Here is a 19,266-nt window from a genome sequence, read left to right as displayed (position 1 = left end):
GACTAAGTTTACCAGAAAAATTCCTCACACACTATGGTTGTTGTTGTGTGTAAAGTTCTCCTGTTTCTGCTCCTTTCACTCAGCATCAGTTCATATAAGCCTTTGCAGGCCTCTCTGAAATCTTCTTCTTCATCATTTCTTAGACCACAATAATGTTTCATTATATTCATATATCACACCTTGTTCAGTAATTCCCCAATTATTGGGCATCCCTTTGAGTTCCACTTCTTGGTCCCCACAAAGATTTCTGCTATAAATATTTTTGCATATGGGGGACCCTTTTCCGTCTTAATGATCTGTTTGGACATAGTCCTAGAGGCAATATTGCTGCGTCAAATGGTATGCATATTTTTATAGCCCTTTCTGCATAGTTCGAAATTCCCTCCAGAATGGTTGGATCAGCTCACAGCTCCAACAACAATGAATTAATGTTTCAACTCTCCCACATGTTCTTCAATATTTATTATCTACCTGTTTTATCATGTTAAAAAATCTGACAGGTGTGATGTGGTATCTCAGAGTTGATTTGCATCTCTCTAGCCAATAGTAATTTAGAGCATTTTTTCATATGACTATAGATAGCTTTTAATTTCTTCCTCTGAAACCTCCCTGTTCATATCCTTTGGCCATTTTTCAATTGTGTAATGACTTGTATTCTTATATGTTTAACTCAGTTCTCTATATATTTTAAAAATGAAGCCTTTATCACAGAAACTAGATGTAAAAATTCTTTACTAGTTTTCTGCTTCCCTCCTAATCTTGGTTGTATTGTATTTGTTTGTGGAAAAACTTTTCAATTTAATGCAATTAAAATTATTCATTTTGCACTTCATAATGTTTTCTATGTCTTGTATGTTCAAAAATTTCACCATTCTCCATAAATCTGACAAACATATTATTCCTTGCTCCCCTACATTTTTTAGAGTATCAGTTTTTATACCTATATCATGTGTCCATTTGGACTTTATTCTTGTGTACAGTGTCAGGCATTGGTCTATGCCCATGTGTTGCCAGCCCATCTGAGTTACCCTCTCTGAAGCACAGTTTGAATGCTTGGCAGTTTAGTTTGAATAAACGCTTCAGTGTCTGGTGCCTTATCCTGCCATGTGATTTTCAGAATCTTCCTAATACAGTTCAAATGGAAGCGATTCAGTTTCCTGGCATGGTGCTAGTAAAATGTCTATGTTTCACAAAGATACAACAATGGGGTCTGCAGAATGGTTCTGTAGACCTTCAATTTGGTAGTCACTCTAATACCTCTTCTCCCAAACTTTTCTTTGGAGCCTCCAAACCACTGAGCTAGCTCTGGCAATGCATGCGTTAACCTCATTGCCAATGTGTACATCCCTGCAAAGTATACTACCAAGGTAAGTGAAGTTCTCGACAGCATTTAAAACTTCTCCATTTGTTCCACATATGGCTGGTGTAGTGGTAGCTGATGGAGCACCTGTGTTTTATTGGTGTTAATTATTATGGCAAAATTAGCACAAGTAGCAGACAAGTGATCCATACTTTGTTGCACCACAACTTCAGAGACTGCATCCCTCCAGTTTAGACTTGGCTTATAGCCTTTTCCAATTGAAGAACTTATCTTCAGTATGATAGTTGACCTTGATGCCATATTGATCTTCATTGAAAGTCTCTGACAACATGGCTGAAAACGTCATGCTGAAAAGCATAGGACCAAACACACAATCCTGTTTCACTCCATTCGTGACTGATAAGGCATGAGAGTATTGTGCACTATCCAGAACCCAGGCAACCATGCCATCATGAAATTGATGTACAATACTGACGAACTTCTCTGGGCAACTGAATTTTGCCATAATTTTCCATAAGCCCTTATGACTAACAGTGTCAAAGGCCTTGGTCAGATCTACAAATGTTGTGTACTGATCACGGTACACGTTGATTGGTGATAAGTATATGTTCCTAAAGAGATGGGCTGAACACTTCTGTAGTGTTCTCAGCAGAAGATCATCAATCAATACTGAGGCCACTGATCTTTTACCTCAGGGTGAAGTCAATCCCTCCTTAGCTGAACTTCCAACTGACAAAGAGACTTTGAGTTTCATTAAGCTCTTTTCATATGGCAATGCACCTGGTACTGATTCTATTCCAGCTGAGATTTACAGCTCAGGGGGTACCATAGGGGGGTACCATAAAGTACGGGGATCATAGGTAACACAAAAGCTGACCAAAATTTCGCAGAGAAGATTATCTCCCAGGAGTTCAAGGATGACTCCACTGTCCATATCTGTAAAGGTAAAGAAAATCGATTGTCCTAAAACAATCACAGGGAAGTTTCTCTCTTAGCCATTGCTGGTAAGATTCTTGCTAGAGTTCTCCTAAATAGGTGGTCCTTTACCTGGAAGATGGTCATCTACCTGAGAGCCAGTGTGACTTCAGAAAGGGTCAAGGAACAGTGGAAATGGTGTTTGCTGCCAGACAGCTCCAGGAGAAATGCCAGGAGTAGAAAATACATAGTTACTAGAGAGAGAAGTAACACCACCTGGGTTTTCAAAGTTGGGGGGGCTTCTTAGTGGCTGCCCCCGAGTCCCCTCTGCCCAAACAAACACTTCCACTGAGTAAGCTCCAAAGTAAAACTTCACCTCAGAATATTTATACACTTTTCAAAGCCAGAGGCCTTCACAACCTTTGAGAAACAGTGACTCATTAACAAAAGCTCTGGGCTTTCCTACAAATCTCCCCCAATGAAACTCCCCTTAATGGGCAGGGTCATTATTATCTGGGGAAAGTTTTTAATCTCATTAGCATTACATTTCTCTTCTAGGTCACAGGTTCCTCACCTCTGCTTTAAATAACTATTGTTTACAGAATGCAAATTAAGAGAATTCTGAAGTACCACTCACATCTATCAGATTGACTGATACAATAGAAAAGACAAATGCCAGGTATTGGAGAGGATGAAATGCACTTTTGGAGGAGTTGTGAACTGATTCAACCATTTTGGAGAGCTATTTGGAACACTGGTCAAAAGGTTATATAACTGTTCACACCCATTGACCCATCAATACTTCTATTAAGTATATATCTCAAAGAGATTAAGAAAAGGGAATAAATTCCATATGCAGAAAAGCATATTAGCAGCACTGTTTCTGGTGGCAAAGAACTGGAAATTGAGGTGATGCCTATGAATTGGAAATAGCTGAACAAAATGTCCTATATCATTGTTTTTGAATACTATTGTGCCATAAGAAATAATGAACTTGATTATTTCAGAAAAACCTGGAAAGACCTACATGAAGTGAGGCAAAGTGAAGTGAGCAAAAGCACAAGAACACTGTACACAATAACAGCCATATTATACGATGATCAACTTTGATATACTTAGCTATTCCCAACAGTGCAATGATCCAAGACAATAAGAAAGGAGTCAAGATGAAAAATGCTATCTACCTCCAGAAACAAAGCAACAAACAAATAGATGGAGTCTGAATGAAGATGATATCAGACTATTTTAGCTCTATTTTTCTTTAGCTCTATTCTTTTGTTCTCTTTTGTTTGATACGTGCTTTCATCCTTTTTTTCTTATTTTAAATCACTTTATTTGTGTTCAGTTATCAACAATCACTTCGATAAATCTTATATTTTCTTTCCCTCTCTTCCTCCTCTATCCTCGAGATGGCACAAATCTTTTATGAGTTCTGTACATACATTCTTATTAAACACATTTTCACATTAGTCATTTTGCATAGAAAAAAATAAAATTAATGGGAGAAACCATGAGGAAAAACAAACTCAATCAAAACATAACAAAAGAGAAAAGTCTGTTTAAATTCTGAGTTCTGATTTCATAATTCTTTTTCTGGATGTGGATGACATTTTGCATATAGGATCCTTGGAGAATGTTTTAGGTCCTTACATTGCTGTGAAGGGCTCAGTCTATCAGAAACAATCTTTGCATCCTGTGGCTGTTACTGTGTATAATATTCTCCTGCTTTTCCTCATTTCACTGAGCATCAGTTCGTTTAAATCTTTCCAGACTTTTCTGAAAAAAAAAAAGTGTTCACAACTTCTTATAGCACAATACTATTCCATTATATTTCTATACGACTACTTGTTTGGCCATTCCTCAATTGATGGGCATTCCCTTGATTTCCAATTCTTGGCCACAACAAAAAGAGATGCTATAAGTATTTTTGTACACTTGGGACCTTTTCCCATTTTTATCATCTTTTTTTGGATACAGTCCTAGAAGTGATATTGCTGGGCCAATAGCTATGCATTATTTTTTTTTGCCCTTTGGGCATAGTTCCAAATTGTTCTCCAGAATGTTTAGGTCAGATTACAGGTCCACCAACAATAAATTAGTGTTCCAAATCTCCCACATCTTCTCCAACATTTATCATCTTCTGCTTTTTTCATGTTAGTCGATCTGATAGGTGGGATGTGGTAACTCAGAGTTCTTTTGATTTTCATCTCTCGAATCAATATTAATTTAGAGCATTTTTTCAAATGACTATAGATAACTTTAATTCCTTCCTCTTCATATCCTTTGGCTATTTATCAATTGCAGAATGATCTGCATTCTTGCAATTTCACTCAGTTCTCAAAATTTTAGAAATGAGGCCTTTTTCATAGACACTAGTTGTAAAAATTCTTTCCCTGTTTTCTGCTTCACTCCTAATCTTGGTTGCATTGGGTTTATTCGTGATAAAATTTTCAATTTCATATGATCAATATCATCCATTTTGCATTTCATAATGTTCTCTGTCTCTTATTTGGTCTCAATTTTTCATTCTCCATAAATATTACAAATAAATCATCCCTTGGTCTCCTATTATTTTTACAGTGTCAGCCTTTATATCTACATTTTGTACCCATTGTGATGACAATCAAAATAGGGTCTTCTGCTGTTTTGTTTTGAGTATAATCAAGTGCCTCTGATTGAATCTTGCCTTTATTAATCAAGAGTCTTTACACGGAGTAAGCCACAGAAACAATTTCTTTAGTTAGAAACTGTGTTTTTATATTGTTAACTATTTTAACGCGATCAAAGATCTTTCCCACCAATTGATGGGCCTGCTCCTTGTGGGAAGCTTGAATAAAGAAATTGTTTGGTAGGAGGGTCCCAAGTACATGCGTTTGTGTGCTTGGGGAAGCAACCTGTGAGTGCACCTGGTGGGATATGGAGGGTGGACTTGATAATAATAATATTAAAGTAGAGCTTTATGGTTTGCAAGGCACTTATAAGCACTTTCTCATTTTATCTTCAAAACAACATTAGGAGGTTGGGACTCTTATGCCTGTTCGATAGATGAGGAAACTGAGACTTAGCAAAGCTGACTGATTTGCCAAGGTTTCCACAACTCATCTTTCTGTGAGGGCAGATTAGACCTTAGGTCTTCATGAATCCAGTGCCAGCAGTCTCTCTTCTATGGTGCCACCTGGCTGACTCACTAGAGGACACTGTAGTCTCAAGGGACTTTATTGTTTACATGGTGTCCTGGCTCTCTGCTATTGACAATAAGTACAATGGAGTGAACCATGGCGTTGTGAGCTGGTGTGTGGAAATAGTGGAAGATTCTGTCCACTTGGCAGGGTACCTAGACAGGCCATGACCTAGGTTTTGTGATTAGTGGCAGGGTTGAAGGTTTTCGGATTCAGACTAACCTCCAGGGCAGACTAGTCAAGGCCTGCTGTAAGTACAGGGGCTTGTTCACAGAAGCGTGTAAATATTGCCCAAGCAGTGTCACCAGCTGTCTCCAGTTCCTTTGTTCACACTTGCTTCCAATGTATTTGTTTCCCTTTGAAGATTTCTGTGGTCATGGGCTCATCAGCTTATTCACATGTCCAAAGGTCACCTGAGACAAGCACACTGTTCTTTTGAGAGTAAACAGGGTCCCTGCTGAGCCAGCCAAGTCATGGAAGTACTTCTCTCTGTTGCCTCTCTCCAGGTCAAATCCCAAAGCCTGAAGGCTCAGGTAAAGAGCTACCCTGGGCTTAGTCTCCTCAGAATCCACAAATGATACTTAGAAGAAGATATGCATTCAGGCATCAGAAGGTCTGGGTTGAAGGTCCATTTCTGTCACTTATTCTAAGTGGGATCTCAATCACATCATATAATTTTTTGTACTGAAAGAGACACTCTGACACAGAGACAGACACAGAGACAGATACAGAGACAATTATAGAGAGAGAATCAGGGAGATCTAGACAGAGACAGAAAGAACAAAAAAGACTTGGCTTGGCCCTGGCAGTTCATACATATTTGGGTGGGAGGTGGTTGGATATAATTCAGTGCCTTATGCAAATGCTTCTTAGCCACTCTTCCCATGTCATACTTCTTGGGTCACAGGACCATGGGGAAGACATGTCTTTCTGGGGTAGGGAATTGGGATTTCTCGGCCAAGCCCAGCAAAGATGTCACTCATGAGTAATCATGACCTTCAGGGCAGCCAAGAAAATAGTCAACTAGACTGACCGCACCTCAGACCCCAAGAGTCCCCATACCATCACTGCCTGTCTCAACTCAGTTCCACAGTGTCACCTCCTGGCTGCAGGCCCCCAATCTACCCCACCCTTTCAGGCCTACCTCAGAGATCCCACAGTCATAACAAGACCCCTGCTTGCATCTGTCCACAGGACAAAAGGATGGATTGGTTCATGAGAGGAGAGCCTTGGTGCCAATATGTGAAAGTGACCAAGTCCTGAGAACTGGTTCTTCTGACTCTCCAGTAGTCACCCACAGGCTTGGTTCATATTCTGACAAAAGTTTGTTTCTTCCCTTGCTTCATTTCTCTTCAGTCACCTATACTCAAGAGAGGATATCTTGTGGTTTGGTGATAGCACCATTATGTTTAATGAATGGTGAAGAAACTGGAGCAAAGTCGTGAGATTTCAAAGGGTCTTTGGGATGTAGTGAAGTCAAGGGCACTTCCATCTACACTTGGCATACATTCACACTTCCCTGTGATATAATGTGAACAAATCCATAATAGAGTCTGTACAGCTCTAGAAATTGTCTATTGAAAGTCATTGTTTATTTTCTTCTGGCTGAATCAATACATTTGAAACCTTCCCTCATGTTCTTCCAGAGACTTCCTAAAGAATATGAGGTCATCAACACGCACTTAGAGGTCAAATCTCTAAGTAAATGTTCTGTCAGTGTTTGAAGGTGATGGGTGCCCTCAAGGAGGCTTGACCATGTGTGAAAACAAGGAGAATTCCATTGGCCAGATTCTGAGAAAGAAGTATTTACCTTTCCCACCTTTGCCTTAGGAATCTCATAATAGACACAAGGAATGAATGGACACAAAAGAGTTTAGTAAGTGCTTACTGTGGAAGCACCCTGGTGAGAACTGGGGATCCAAATGGAAAATGAAGGCATCCCCTGTTCTCGATAAGCTCCCCATCTCCTGTAGGATTTCAGTTGCAGGTCAGATGGAAAAGTCCATTGGTCCTTAGGGTATAGCAAGAAAGCAGAGCTTCATGACTCTTCTTTAACTTCAATAATATTGATAAAAAATTTATCATTTTGTGGTAGGAACCATTTCACAGAGCTGAAGACTATGAGGACCAGAACTTTCTTTTCTCAGTCTTCTCATGCTGTTACTGCCGTATCTGTGGGAACAGTTCTCAGGCTGCTTATCCACAAGATTTTACTTGTGCTTTATGGCTACGGACCCTGGGCTGTGAGCATTGCTATTCTTTTAGCTTTGGGGTTCAAAATTTTGGGCCATTTTCCTCATGATGCTAGGGAAGAGAGAGGTCAGGTTAGTTATAGATGTTTGACTTGCTTGGGTCATGTTACCTCCTGTCTTTACCCCATGATGGTGGGGTTAGTAGCTTCTACCAGGTTGGCTCATCTTAGATTTGAGCAGCAGTTGATTGACAGTAGCTGAGAATGGCTGAACCTCCTCCCCAAGTGTTTCTCCCATGAATGATGACTGTGATGACTGAAGTGGAAACAGGACCCCTAGTTTAGGGGTTGCTGCTCCTCTTTGTTCACTTGCAGTTTTCAGCATTTCTGTGGCAGCTGGTAAGGAGTTGTTGCTGGTGTTGCTGAAGCAAGTGGGCCATTTGTCTAAAACCATATCTCCCCTAAAGGATGGTTGTGTGATCTTGGCTGGCAGTTGGTATGATGATTCATGAAACACTGCTGTTCCCACAACTCCTGTGTTAAGGCTTCTCTGATGTATACTTTACAATCTATGATGAGATGGAGGTCAGTATAGTGGCAGTGGTTTGACTTGCTTGGCATAGTCAACATATTTTCTCTTCCTCAGGTGTCCCGGATGCTTACAATTAGGAAAAAAAAAAAACCCTTTTCTTCAATTAATAAATAATTAAGGACCTCCTGTATCCTGGCATGGTGTATGATTCCAATGTACTGACTTTGTTCAAGGCCCAATCATTCCAAGGCATAGTGGTGAGGAAATTGACTTGACCCTTCAAAAATGTACCTACACAAACAATATTTACAAGAAAACATTTTGACATGTAAAAGTGATCATTTTCAATATACTAAATTAATGAGTTCACACAAATAAAACAAATGAATAGCTGAAAGCTGGGAAAGTTTTTCTTTACAAGAAGTGTTTCAAATACAGATTATATTTATCAAATGTATAGAAAACTGAGTTAAATATATTAGAATACAAATCATTCTCCCTTTATCAATAGTCACATGAAACGAACAGGTAGTATTCAGAAGAAAAAATCAAAGCTATCTATAGTCATATCAAAATTCTCTAAACAACTACTGCTTAGAGAAATGCAAACTAAAATAACTCTGAGGTATCCATCACACCTATCAGACTGACTACTATGACAGAATAAAAAATGATAAATATTGCAGAGGATCTTGGAAAATTGAGATACTTATGTAGAATTGGGAAATTTTGAACTGACTTGGAGATTCCGGAGATTTATTTGGAACTAGGGCCAAAAAGATATATTACTGTACCTCAAAGAGATCACAAAAGGAAAAATGCTGTATGTAGAAAATTATTTATAGCACCTCTGTTAGCGGTGAGAAAGAATAGGAAATTGAGGGGATGTCCATCAATTTGGGAATAGCTGAGGAGTCTGTGGTACACGATTGTAAAAGAAAACTATTGTGCCATAAGAAATGATGAGTAGAATTATTATTGAAAAATCTGGACTTACATGAGCTGATGCAAAGTGAAGTGAGCAGAACCAGAACATTGTACACAATAACAGCAATATTACATAATGAGTGACTCTGAATGAGTTACCTATTCTCAGCTGTACAGTGATCTAAGAGAATACCAAAGGACTCATACTAAAAAAATTCTACCTCTAGAGGAAAAAAAAAATCAATGGAGTCTGAATGCAGATAAAATAATACTATTTGTACTTTATTTTTTCATGTTTTTTTTTTGTTGTTTCTTTTGTTTGGTCTGTGTTTTCTTTCACTATACGACTAATATCGACATATGTTTTGCATGGTTTCACATATATAAACTATATTAACTTGCCATCAGGCAGATTGCTTGGCATCAGGAATTCTAAGACAACGTCTAAGCATTCCCTGAATGGAAGAGTGCATTTAGAGCAGAAACAAACGCAATGTTTATAGGTGTAATGAGGGCTCGCACTGCTTCCCTGACAGATGCTGCCAAGGTGTGCCCCCTCTTCTCACTAAAGCTCAGCATACTTCTAGGAGGGTCCTTCCCAATGTTTGTTCATTATTGTCCACAGATGTACCACTTGATTTAATGCCTATTTTGGAGGTATGTGTTCTCTTTGGTTGTTTGTTAAAGACCTGGGGACCTACCCAAGACCATCCCTTGTGTTTCTGTGCTAGGGCAACCACCCTGTGAGTGCAGCTGGTGGGAGGGGCAGAGTGGACTTGATGATGATAAAAATAACATTAATGTAGAGCTTTATGGTTTGCAAGGCATCTTATAAACACTGTCTCACTTTGTCCTCAAAACAGCGTTTGGAGGCTGGAACCCTTATGCCTGTTTCACATGTTAGGAAACTGAGACTAAGAGAGGCTGACTAATTGGCCAAGTTACCCACAATTCATCATTATGTCAGAGTGCGATGGCAAGCTAAATTAGATCTTTTGCTGTTTTTGTTTTAGCATAGTCAAGTGCCTCTGATTGAATCTTGCCTTTATCAATAGAGTCTTCACTAGGAGTAAAGTACAGAAAGAAGCATTACTTCGATTAGAAATAGCATATCTATTTGTATTGTTAATGTGACTAAAATCTTCCCCAACCATGAATGGACATGCCCATTAAGGGGAGCTGGATTAGGGAAGATTTGTAGGAATGCTCACACCTTTTTTTTGTAATGAGGCCCTGGTTGTCAAGGGTTGGGATGCCCTCTGGCTCTAAAAATGTATAAATACTCTTAGCTGAGGTCTTACTTTGGGGATTACTGGAAGTGTTTGACCAGAGGGGGCCTCTGGGAAGCCTATAAGGAATCCCCTCTTTCCCTCCCCCACCAGCTTGGAAAACCCAGATTTTGGTGCTTCTCTCTCTGGTAACTATGGTCAGACAGTAGGACCTGTCTGTTGATGACCAGGTGGAGGACGTCATGCCTGCTGATCTTTTAATTCTCTGTATTTTCTTTGAAGTTCAGGTTGCTGACTCCTTTGAACAAGGTGAATGATAAGGAGAACATAGTCACAAGGTGAGGGGAAGGTGTGGTGGAAGATCTAAAGTTTGGAAAAGAGCATAAGAACCTCCATGTTTCTGAATGCATTGCAGTAATATTTTTATAACTTTACAGGACAGGCTACCTGTTCATTTAGGGGAAAGGGATCTAAGAATTGATGAAAGGTTTCCTGATTTCATAACCAGTAGTATTCTTTATTTAAAATGAGCATGTTTCTCAGAGTTGGGGTTTGATAGATCGGCTCACTTCTAACAGCAGGGCCTGGATGGGATATGTCCTAGTGGTTGAGATTAGGGGCAGGGTTGTCAGTCTTTAGGATTCAGACTAGCCAAAGGGGAGACTACTCAGGGCCTGCTGGAGGGGGTCAAGTGCTTGTTCACAGAAGCGTGCAAATATTGCCCAGGCACTGTCAGCAACTGGTCCAGGTTTCTTTGCTCACAGTACCTTCTGATGTCTCTGTCATGGGCTCATCAGCTCTGCCAGGTGTCCAAGGGTCACCTTGCACAAGCATACTATTCTTTGGGAGAGTAAACAGGGTACAGCTGTGGTAGCCAAGTCATGGCAGGGCCTACCTCTGTCCCCTACTCCAGGCCAAATTTCAAAGTCTGAAAGCTCAGCTAAAGCCCTCCCTGGACTCAGTCTCCAGAGTCCACATGTGGAATGTGGGGGAAAATACTGGTCCTGGGGTCAGAAGATCTGGGTTCAAGGTCCATTTCTATCACATACTCTTAAGTGTGACCTCAAGTACATCATATATTTTCTATACTAAAAGAGAGTCAGACCCAGAGACAGAGATGAGACAGAGTCAGGGAGATACAAATAGAGATACAGACAAAAAGAACCAGAAAGATTTGACCCTGCCCTGGCAGTTCAGAGAATTTCAGAAGCCTGGAACCAGGTGTGGAGCTGGCAGGGGAGGTTTTTGTCTCACTTCCTCACTGAATGTATCACTGTGTTAAGCATAGTCACTACCACTGCTATAACCATACCCACAGTAGTAATCTGCTTCATCTTCAGGCTGGATGTTGCTGATGGACAAGTATCTGTCAGCTCCAGAGCTGGAGCCAGAGAAGCGATCAGGGATCCCATCGCCCTTATTTCCACCTCCACTGCTGCCAACATCCATAATATACCGAGGGGATTTTCCTGGGCTCTGCTGGAACCAAGCAATAGTGTAGGTGCTGTGTTGACTGCTGAGGGTGCATGTGAGTTTAACTGTGCCTCCCAGAGAAGCAGACATGGAGGGTGACTGAGTCACCACAGGCTGAGAGAAGGAACCTAGAAAAAGAGACAGACATTAATGTCCTAGAATAAGAAGAAAGGGTGAAAGGGCTTGGAGATCTTAAGCAGAGAAGCCAAGGGCAGGGATGAGGGAGCAGGACAAGGAGATTTCTGAGGGCATCCCTGACCTGAGCACACAGTGAGCAGTGCCAGACAGACAACAGGCCAGGCCATGGTGCAGAGGGCCCCAAGAGCTCTGCTCTCCAAACAGCACACACCTGGACCTGGCTTCTCCCAAGTCCCTCTTATCCTCTCCCTCAATCTTGCATTGGGTTTTGTGTGGGAGGGGACTGAATACAAATCTGTGCCTTATGCAAACTCTTCTTAACCTCCCCCATGTCACACCTCTGAAAGCACAAGTCCAGGGCAGGGACATGTCTTTCAGGTAGAAGACGTGGGGTTTTTGGAATTTCTTTTCCCAGCCAAGCAGAGATTTCACTCCTGTGTGATCTCCAGTGTCAGATCAGTCACAGACATATCCAGTTGGGCTGATCCCCAGATAAGACCCCCAGACTCCACATTCCATCACTGTCCTGTTCCAAACCAGGAACTAAGTGACACCTCCTGGCTGCAAGCTCCCAATCACTCCACCCTTGTAAGCCAACCTAAGGTGTCCCACAGCCAGAACAGGACCCCTGCTGGCTACCCAACAGGCCTTGAAGCTAGCCTCAATCCACAGGATAAATGAAGAATTTCCCAGGAGAGGAGAGCCTTGGTGCCTTTGTGTGAAAGAGACCATCTTTTGAAAGATGGTGGTTCTCTGACTTTCCAATGGCCATCCACAGGCTTGGATCATTTTCAAATAAAGGTTTGCTTCTTTACTCTTCAGTTACATATGCTCAAGTGAGGACACCTAGTGGTTGGTGATAGCACCATCACTTTTAATAAATAGTGAAGAAATTTGACCAAAGTCCTGAGATCTCAAAGGGTTTTTGTATGCAGTGAAGTCAGGGGCACTTCTGTCTACATTGATCATGTGTTCACTCCTCCTTATGATATAATGTGACCAAAACCCATAATATTGTCTGTACAGATCTCAGGACTGTCCATTAAAGTCATTGTTTGTTTTCTTCTGATTGATTCAACACTTTTTGCATCTCCCCTCAGCTCGTCCAGAGTTTTCCCAAAATTTATCATGTCTTCAACCTATTCAAAGAGGTCACTTCTCCAAGTAATGGTTCTACCAGTCTTTAAAGGAGATGGGTGCCTTCAAGGTGACTTGGTACATCTGAGCAAACAAGCAGAATTGTTTTGGACAGATGCTGATAAAGAAGTCTTGACCTTTACCACCTATGGTATAGGGATCTGGTAACAACCACAAGGAATTAGTGGAGACAAAATCTTTATTCAGTGCTTACTGTGGTAGCACCATGCTGAGGACTGGGGATCCAAAACAAAATGATAAAAGTCCTCAAGGAGTTACCCTTCTCCTGTAGGATTTCAGATGCAGGTTAGATGGAAAGTTCCCATGGTTCTGAGGGTGTAGCTGCAAACCAGAGGGTCATGGGTCTTCTTTACCTTCATTTATGTTGTTGAAATTGTATCACTTTGTGGTGCTGTATCAGTAAGCACCCCAACGTATACAGCGTGGGGGGGGCTGCAATCACAGGTTCTTAGATCTTCATTTATAAAAGGAAAGGCAATTTTTGAGTGGTCAAGAATCACTTCAATTATGTGCACCGTACTGGGTACAAACGATAAGCTTCCAATTTTCTGACTATACATGCACACGTACATACATACATACATACATACATAGCTACCAGAGAGGGAAATACCAGTAATTGAGTTTTGTAAGCCAAGAGGCTGCTTAATGGCTTTCCAGAGTCTCATCTGGTCAAACAAACCTTCTTTCAAAACCAAACCACAAAGGAAAACCTCACCCTCAAAATATTTATGCTCTTTTCAGAGCCAAAGGGTACAACCCCTCTTGACACAGTACCTTATTAGCAATCAGCAATAGGTGTGGGCCTTCATAGGAAACAGGCCTCCCCTAATCAAGCCTCCCTCAGTAGCCTCACCTGAGGGTTATCAACGGACAGGGAAGGTTTTACACTCCCATTAGAGATGGGAACTGTCTCCCCAAGTTGTAGCCTCTGGGGAACAAAATCTTCTTGTTTGGGCCTTTCTAAGTTGTGACTAAAGTACCTCCTGGAGCAATTGCCAGATAGCATGTCCACAAGGGTCTCTCTTAGCTTTATGACAATGGACCCTAAGCTGGTAACATTGCTATTCCTTTAGTTCTGTGGTTCAAAATTTTGCACCATTATCCAAATGGCCCTAGGAGAACAGGTGCTCAAGGTGGTGACAGTGATTTCGCCTGTTAACTCCTGCCATTCTCCTGGTTAAGGGGTAGTGGATTCTATCCAGATGGGGCATCTCAGCTGTGGGTAGAAGTTTGGTTGACAAGAAGAGTTATTCCTATGGATGATGGCTGTGATGAGTGAGCTATATATAGGACCACTTTTGTGGGGGATGCTGCTACTTCTTGGTGTGTTGTGGTTTGTCAATTTTTTAGTTTTTGTTGGCATCCAGTTGCTAGCAGTGCTGAGGAAGGTGGGTCATTTGTCCAAAATGATCTCTCTCATTAAGGATGGTTTGGTGTCTAAAATGGAATGTGTATTTAATGGATATTTCATTATTAATTGATTGATTGATTAATTTCTAAAATATTAATTAATAATTCCACTATTGATACTGGAATGTATGGTTGTTCATGAAGCATTTTCTTCCCAACAGTCTTGTGTTCAGAGTTCTGTGCTGTCTCCTTTAGAGTCTGTGGGGAAATGGTGGTCAGTACAGTGGCAGCACTTTGACATGCCTGCCACTTTCTGTGTCTTGAAAAAAGTTCTAGTCGATGAATAAATAATAAGGACATCTTGAATCCTGGCATGAATTATTGGTTAACTACAGTGCTTTTGTTCAAGGCCCAATCATTTCAAGTGATACTGATGAGGAAATGACTTGACTCTTACAAAATTCATCCAGACTAGTAATATTTAGGAGAAGAGAACAATAAAAGAAGTTAATTGGATAGTTTTGATTATATTAATATATTTTTTTTTCCAGAAACAGGATCCATGAAATCAAGCTTAGAAGAAAAGGAGAAAGCCAGAATTTTTTCAGCAAATATCTCTGTGAAAGGTGTTATTTCTAAAGTTTCAAGGGGACTGATTTAACTTTACAACACTACAAGCCAATCCCCAATTGATAAATAGTCAGAAGATATGAATAAGTTGTTTTCACAAGAAGAAATCAAAACTCCCTACGAAAATCTTTATGAAAAAATGCTCTAAATCAGTTTCAGGTAATCTATGGTCTTCAGGCCACATGTGGCCCTCTAGGTCATCAAGTGCTGCATTTTGACTAAATCCAATCTTTCCTGAGTAAATCCCCTCAACAGAACGATTTGTTTTGTAAAACTTGGACTCCTTCTAAAGGCCTCACCAAAAGTTCTAAAAGTGCACATGTGACCACTAGGCCACAGGTTCCCCATCCATGATCTAAATAACAGCTGATTAGAGAATTCAAATTAAAAGATCTCTGAGGTATCCCTCACATTGATCAGATTGGCTAATGTGATAGAAAAGAGTGAAGATAAATACTGGAGAGAAGTGGGAAAATTGGGAAACTCAATAATGCATTGTTGGTGGAGCTGTGAACTCATCCATTGATTGTGGAGATCAGTTTGGAACTGTGAGTAAAACGCTATAAAACTCTGTATATCTTTTAATTCAGAAATATTACTAGTAGTTACATATCTCAAAGAGATGAAAAGGGGAGAATTCCTGTATGTAGAAAAATATTTATAGCAGTTCTTGCTCTGAGGGCAAAGAATTGAAAATTGAGGGGAAGTCGAAGAATTGAGGAACAGCTCAACTTGGTGTGGTATATAATTGTTATGGAATACTGCTGTGCTTTAAGAAATGATGAGATGGAAATAATTCCATGAGCTGATGCAAAGGGAAGTGAGCAGAACTAGGAGAGCACTGTGTTCAATAGCAGCAGTAACATGCAGTGGCCAGCTTTGAAGGACTTAGCTATTCCCAGCAATGTATTGATAGAAGACAATCCCAAAGGACTCATGATGAAAAATCCTATCCACCTCTGGAGACGGAAAATGGATGGAGTCTGAGTATAGGTGAAATCAGACTATTTTCACTTTATTTTCCTCATGATTTATTTTTTTGGTCTGTGATTTCTTCCATAACATGACTAAAACAGAAATATATTTTGGATCAGTTAACATATATAACCTATATGATATTGCTCGCCCATTCTGGGAGGAGGGAAGAAAAATGACATAACTTTTGAATTCAAAATTTTAAAAAATGAATGTTGAAAACCAGAACTTTTTGCATTCATATACAAATTATTTATTTTTATTATATGTATTAATTATTTTTATAATTTTTAAAGTTATTTTACAATAATTTTTATAATTATTATTAATTATATTTATTAATGTTTATGTATATAATTATTTAACAGGAATAAATCCATTCATAAAAATTAAAATAAAATAATATTGGTGTACAATGAGTGTCTATGTCTTAATTTTCTTTCTTATGCCCTCATAATTTCACTGGCAATTTTCTTCTGACTGATCCAATCCATTCAGCATCTTCCCTTGTGTTCTTCTTGAGTTTTTTCCAAAGGGTATGATATCGTTAACACAGACACAGAGGTCAAGTTTCCAAATAATAGTTATATCAGTCTTTAAAGGTGATGGGTGCCTTCAAGGTGACTTGGTACATCTGTGACCATAAGGAGAATCTAGTTGGACAGATTCTGCTGAAGAAATCTTTACTTTTCCCACCTCTGCCATAGGGATCTGGAAGGAAACACAAGGAATGAATGGACACAAAAACCTTATTTAAGTGCTTAGTGTCATAGCACTCTGCTGAGGCCTGGGAATCCAAAGGAAAATGACAACAGTTCTTGTTCTCAAGTAGCTTCCCTTCTCCTGAAGAATTTCAGCTGCAGATCAGATGGAAAGGTTCCATGATCATGAGGGGGTAGCTGCAAAGCAGAAAGTCATGCCTCCTCTTCACCTATACTTGATAATATAATTTCACACTGTGGTGGGAACTATTTCACACAGTTGAAGACTTTGGGAACCAGAGTCTTGTTTTCTGGGCCTAAGTTGTGACTGTAATACCTGTAGGAACATTTACCAGGTTGCATCTGTAGAAGGTTGTGTCTTGCCTTTATAACTATGGACCCTGGTCTGAGAGCATTGCTATTCCTTTTGCTGTGGTGTTCAAAATTCTGTATTGTTGTCCTTATGATCATAGGGGAGAGGCTGGTCTAGGTGGTGATAGTGATCAGACATGCTTGGCACATGTTACCTCTTGTCTTTCCCCTTGAGGTGGGATAGTGGCTTCTACCACCTTGGCTCATCTGAGCTGTGGGTAGCAGTTTGTTGACAGTTCCTGAGCATGGCTACCCCTCCTCCAGAAGAGGTATTGCCAGGCATGACAGCTGTAAGGACTGTGCTAGACACAGACCCCTTATTTGGAGGACGCTTCTACTCCTTGGTCTCTTATGGTTGCCATCCTTTGGGTGATTTTTGATAAGCAGTTGTTGCTGGTGTTGCTGAGGAAAGTGGGTCATTTGCCCAAAATGATGTCTCCGCTTAAGGATGTCTGTGGGGTCTTGATCGACCCTAGCAATGGTGGTTCATGAAGCACTGCTGTTCCCAAAGCTCTTGTCTTCTATGTTGTTTCCTTTAGAGTCTGTGGGAAGATGGTGGTCAGTGCAGAGGCATTGGAATGACTTGCCTGGCACATACTGCATCTTGTCTCTCCCTCAGGTTTCCTGGATGCTTCAAATTTGAAAGAAAAACTTCTTGTCATTTATTAAATAATTAAAGACATCTTGAATCCTTATCTGATGTATTGATCCACTGTAGCACTTTTCTTCAGCCATTCCAAGCAATATTGGTGAGGAAATTGACTTGATCATTACAAATATGTACCTGGACCATTAATATTTAGAAGAGGAGAACCACCAACCCCCATGCCCTGCACAATATACTATATGACAAAAGTAACTGAACTGCAGGTATTAAAAACTGAAAATGTGAACAGTTTATTATAATTTATTTTATTTCACAGTCTATAGAGTTCACAGCCATCAGCAATTCCAGTACAATTTCAGGTACAATTGGGAATTCAGGAATCTCTGTAGAGCTGTTAGTGAAGCAAACCTTGTAGGGAAAATCCACACAGACTTTTGGTAGCAAAAGTGATGGAATTTAAAATTAATCTATTTGGCTCCATTTTCAGCCAAATGACCCACACGATCTAACATGGCTTTTATTGTTCCTGTTGTTAAAGCCTGCTCCCTTTTCACAATAAATTCATGATTGTCAGAAGATTTTCATTTCACATACATAGCATCTGGGTCCTCACACTCACCTTATCTTCTCTCTTGTCTGTCCATTATGTCTTTATGAAATTATATTTTGTTTCCACAGTAATTTTAACAACACCCCTTCTTGTCTGTTCTGCAGCAGCAGCAACTCTGTGCCTACACACTACCATAGCTCTTGCTCCAAAGCAGAGAAGTTTTAGGGCATATTTTCTGATACTTGCTTTTCTAGCTGTCTGGTTGGCAGGACCAGGATGGGACATGGCCTGATTTTTGATATTAAGGGAGGTCTGGCAGTCTTGGGGATTAAAGTTCACTTCAGCGGACCTTAGTCAGGACCTGCTGGATGTGGGGGTGCTTGTTCACAGCAGTGTGCAAATATCTTCAAGGCACTGTCAGGAGCAGGCCCCAGCTTCTTTGTTCACACTTCCATCTGATGTCTTTGTTTTCCTTTGAAGCTGTCTATGTCATAGGCTCATCTGCTCTGCCAAGAGTCCAACGGTCACCTTAGAAAAGCAGATTGCTCTTTGTGAGAGCAAACAGGTTCCCAGCTGTGCCAGCCAAGTCATGGCAGGCCTCCCTCTGTCCTCTCCCCCCAGGCCAAATCCCAAAGTCCTAAGCCTCACATAAATCCCTCCCCTGGACTCAGTCTCCTCAGAGTCCATATGAGATACATGGGGAAGTTCCTGGTCCTTGATTCAGAAGACCTGGGTTCAAGGTCCATTTCTGTCACTGAGTTTAGGTGGGATGTCAAGCACATCATATAATTTTCTGTACTGGAGGAGACAGTGAAAGAGTCAGGGAGATAAAGACAGAGATAGAGAGAACCGGAAAGACTTGATCCAGTCCTGGTGGTTCAGAGAGTGTCAGAAGCCTAGGACCAGGTGTGTTGTTGGGCCTGGTCTGGCCGGGGAGGTTTTTGTGTCACTTCCTTGCTGAATGTATCACTGTGTTAAGCATTGCCGTAACCATACCCACAGTAGTAATTTGCTT

The 19,266-nt window shown here is 40.5% G+C and overlaps 1 long non-coding RNA gene and 1 pseudogene across 1 annotated transcript in view; one reads left to right on the top strand and one right to left on the bottom strand.

The window, feature by feature from the left end:
- Nucleotides 1–18,001: 18,001 nt before the first annotated feature.
- On the bottom strand, nucleotides 18,002–18,345 carry LOC140498822 (elongin-C pseudogene; annotated as a pseudogene).
- A 579-nt stretch (nucleotides 18,346–18,924) lies between these two features.
- Nucleotides 18,925–19,266, top strand: part of LOC140498863 (uncharacterized) — a 55,277-nt gene continuing 54,935 nt past the window's right edge. Inside the window, exon 1 of the long non-coding RNA XR_011965196.1 lies at nucleotides 18,925–19,157. This is a non-coding gene — a long non-coding RNA (uncharacterized lncRNA). The remainder of the gene's footprint in view (nucleotides 19,158–19,266) is intronic.

The sequence above is a fragment of the Notamacropus eugenii genome, chromosome 4 (genome assembly GCF_028372415.1).
Source record: "Notamacropus eugenii isolate mMacEug1 chromosome 4, mMacEug1.pri_v2, whole genome shotgun sequence".
Lineage (NCBI taxonomy): Eukaryota > Metazoa > Chordata > Mammalia > Diprotodontia > Macropodidae > Notamacropus > Notamacropus eugenii.
The sequence above is the reverse complement of the archived record's forward strand: the minus strand, read 5'-3'. Positions and strand labels throughout refer to the sequence as shown.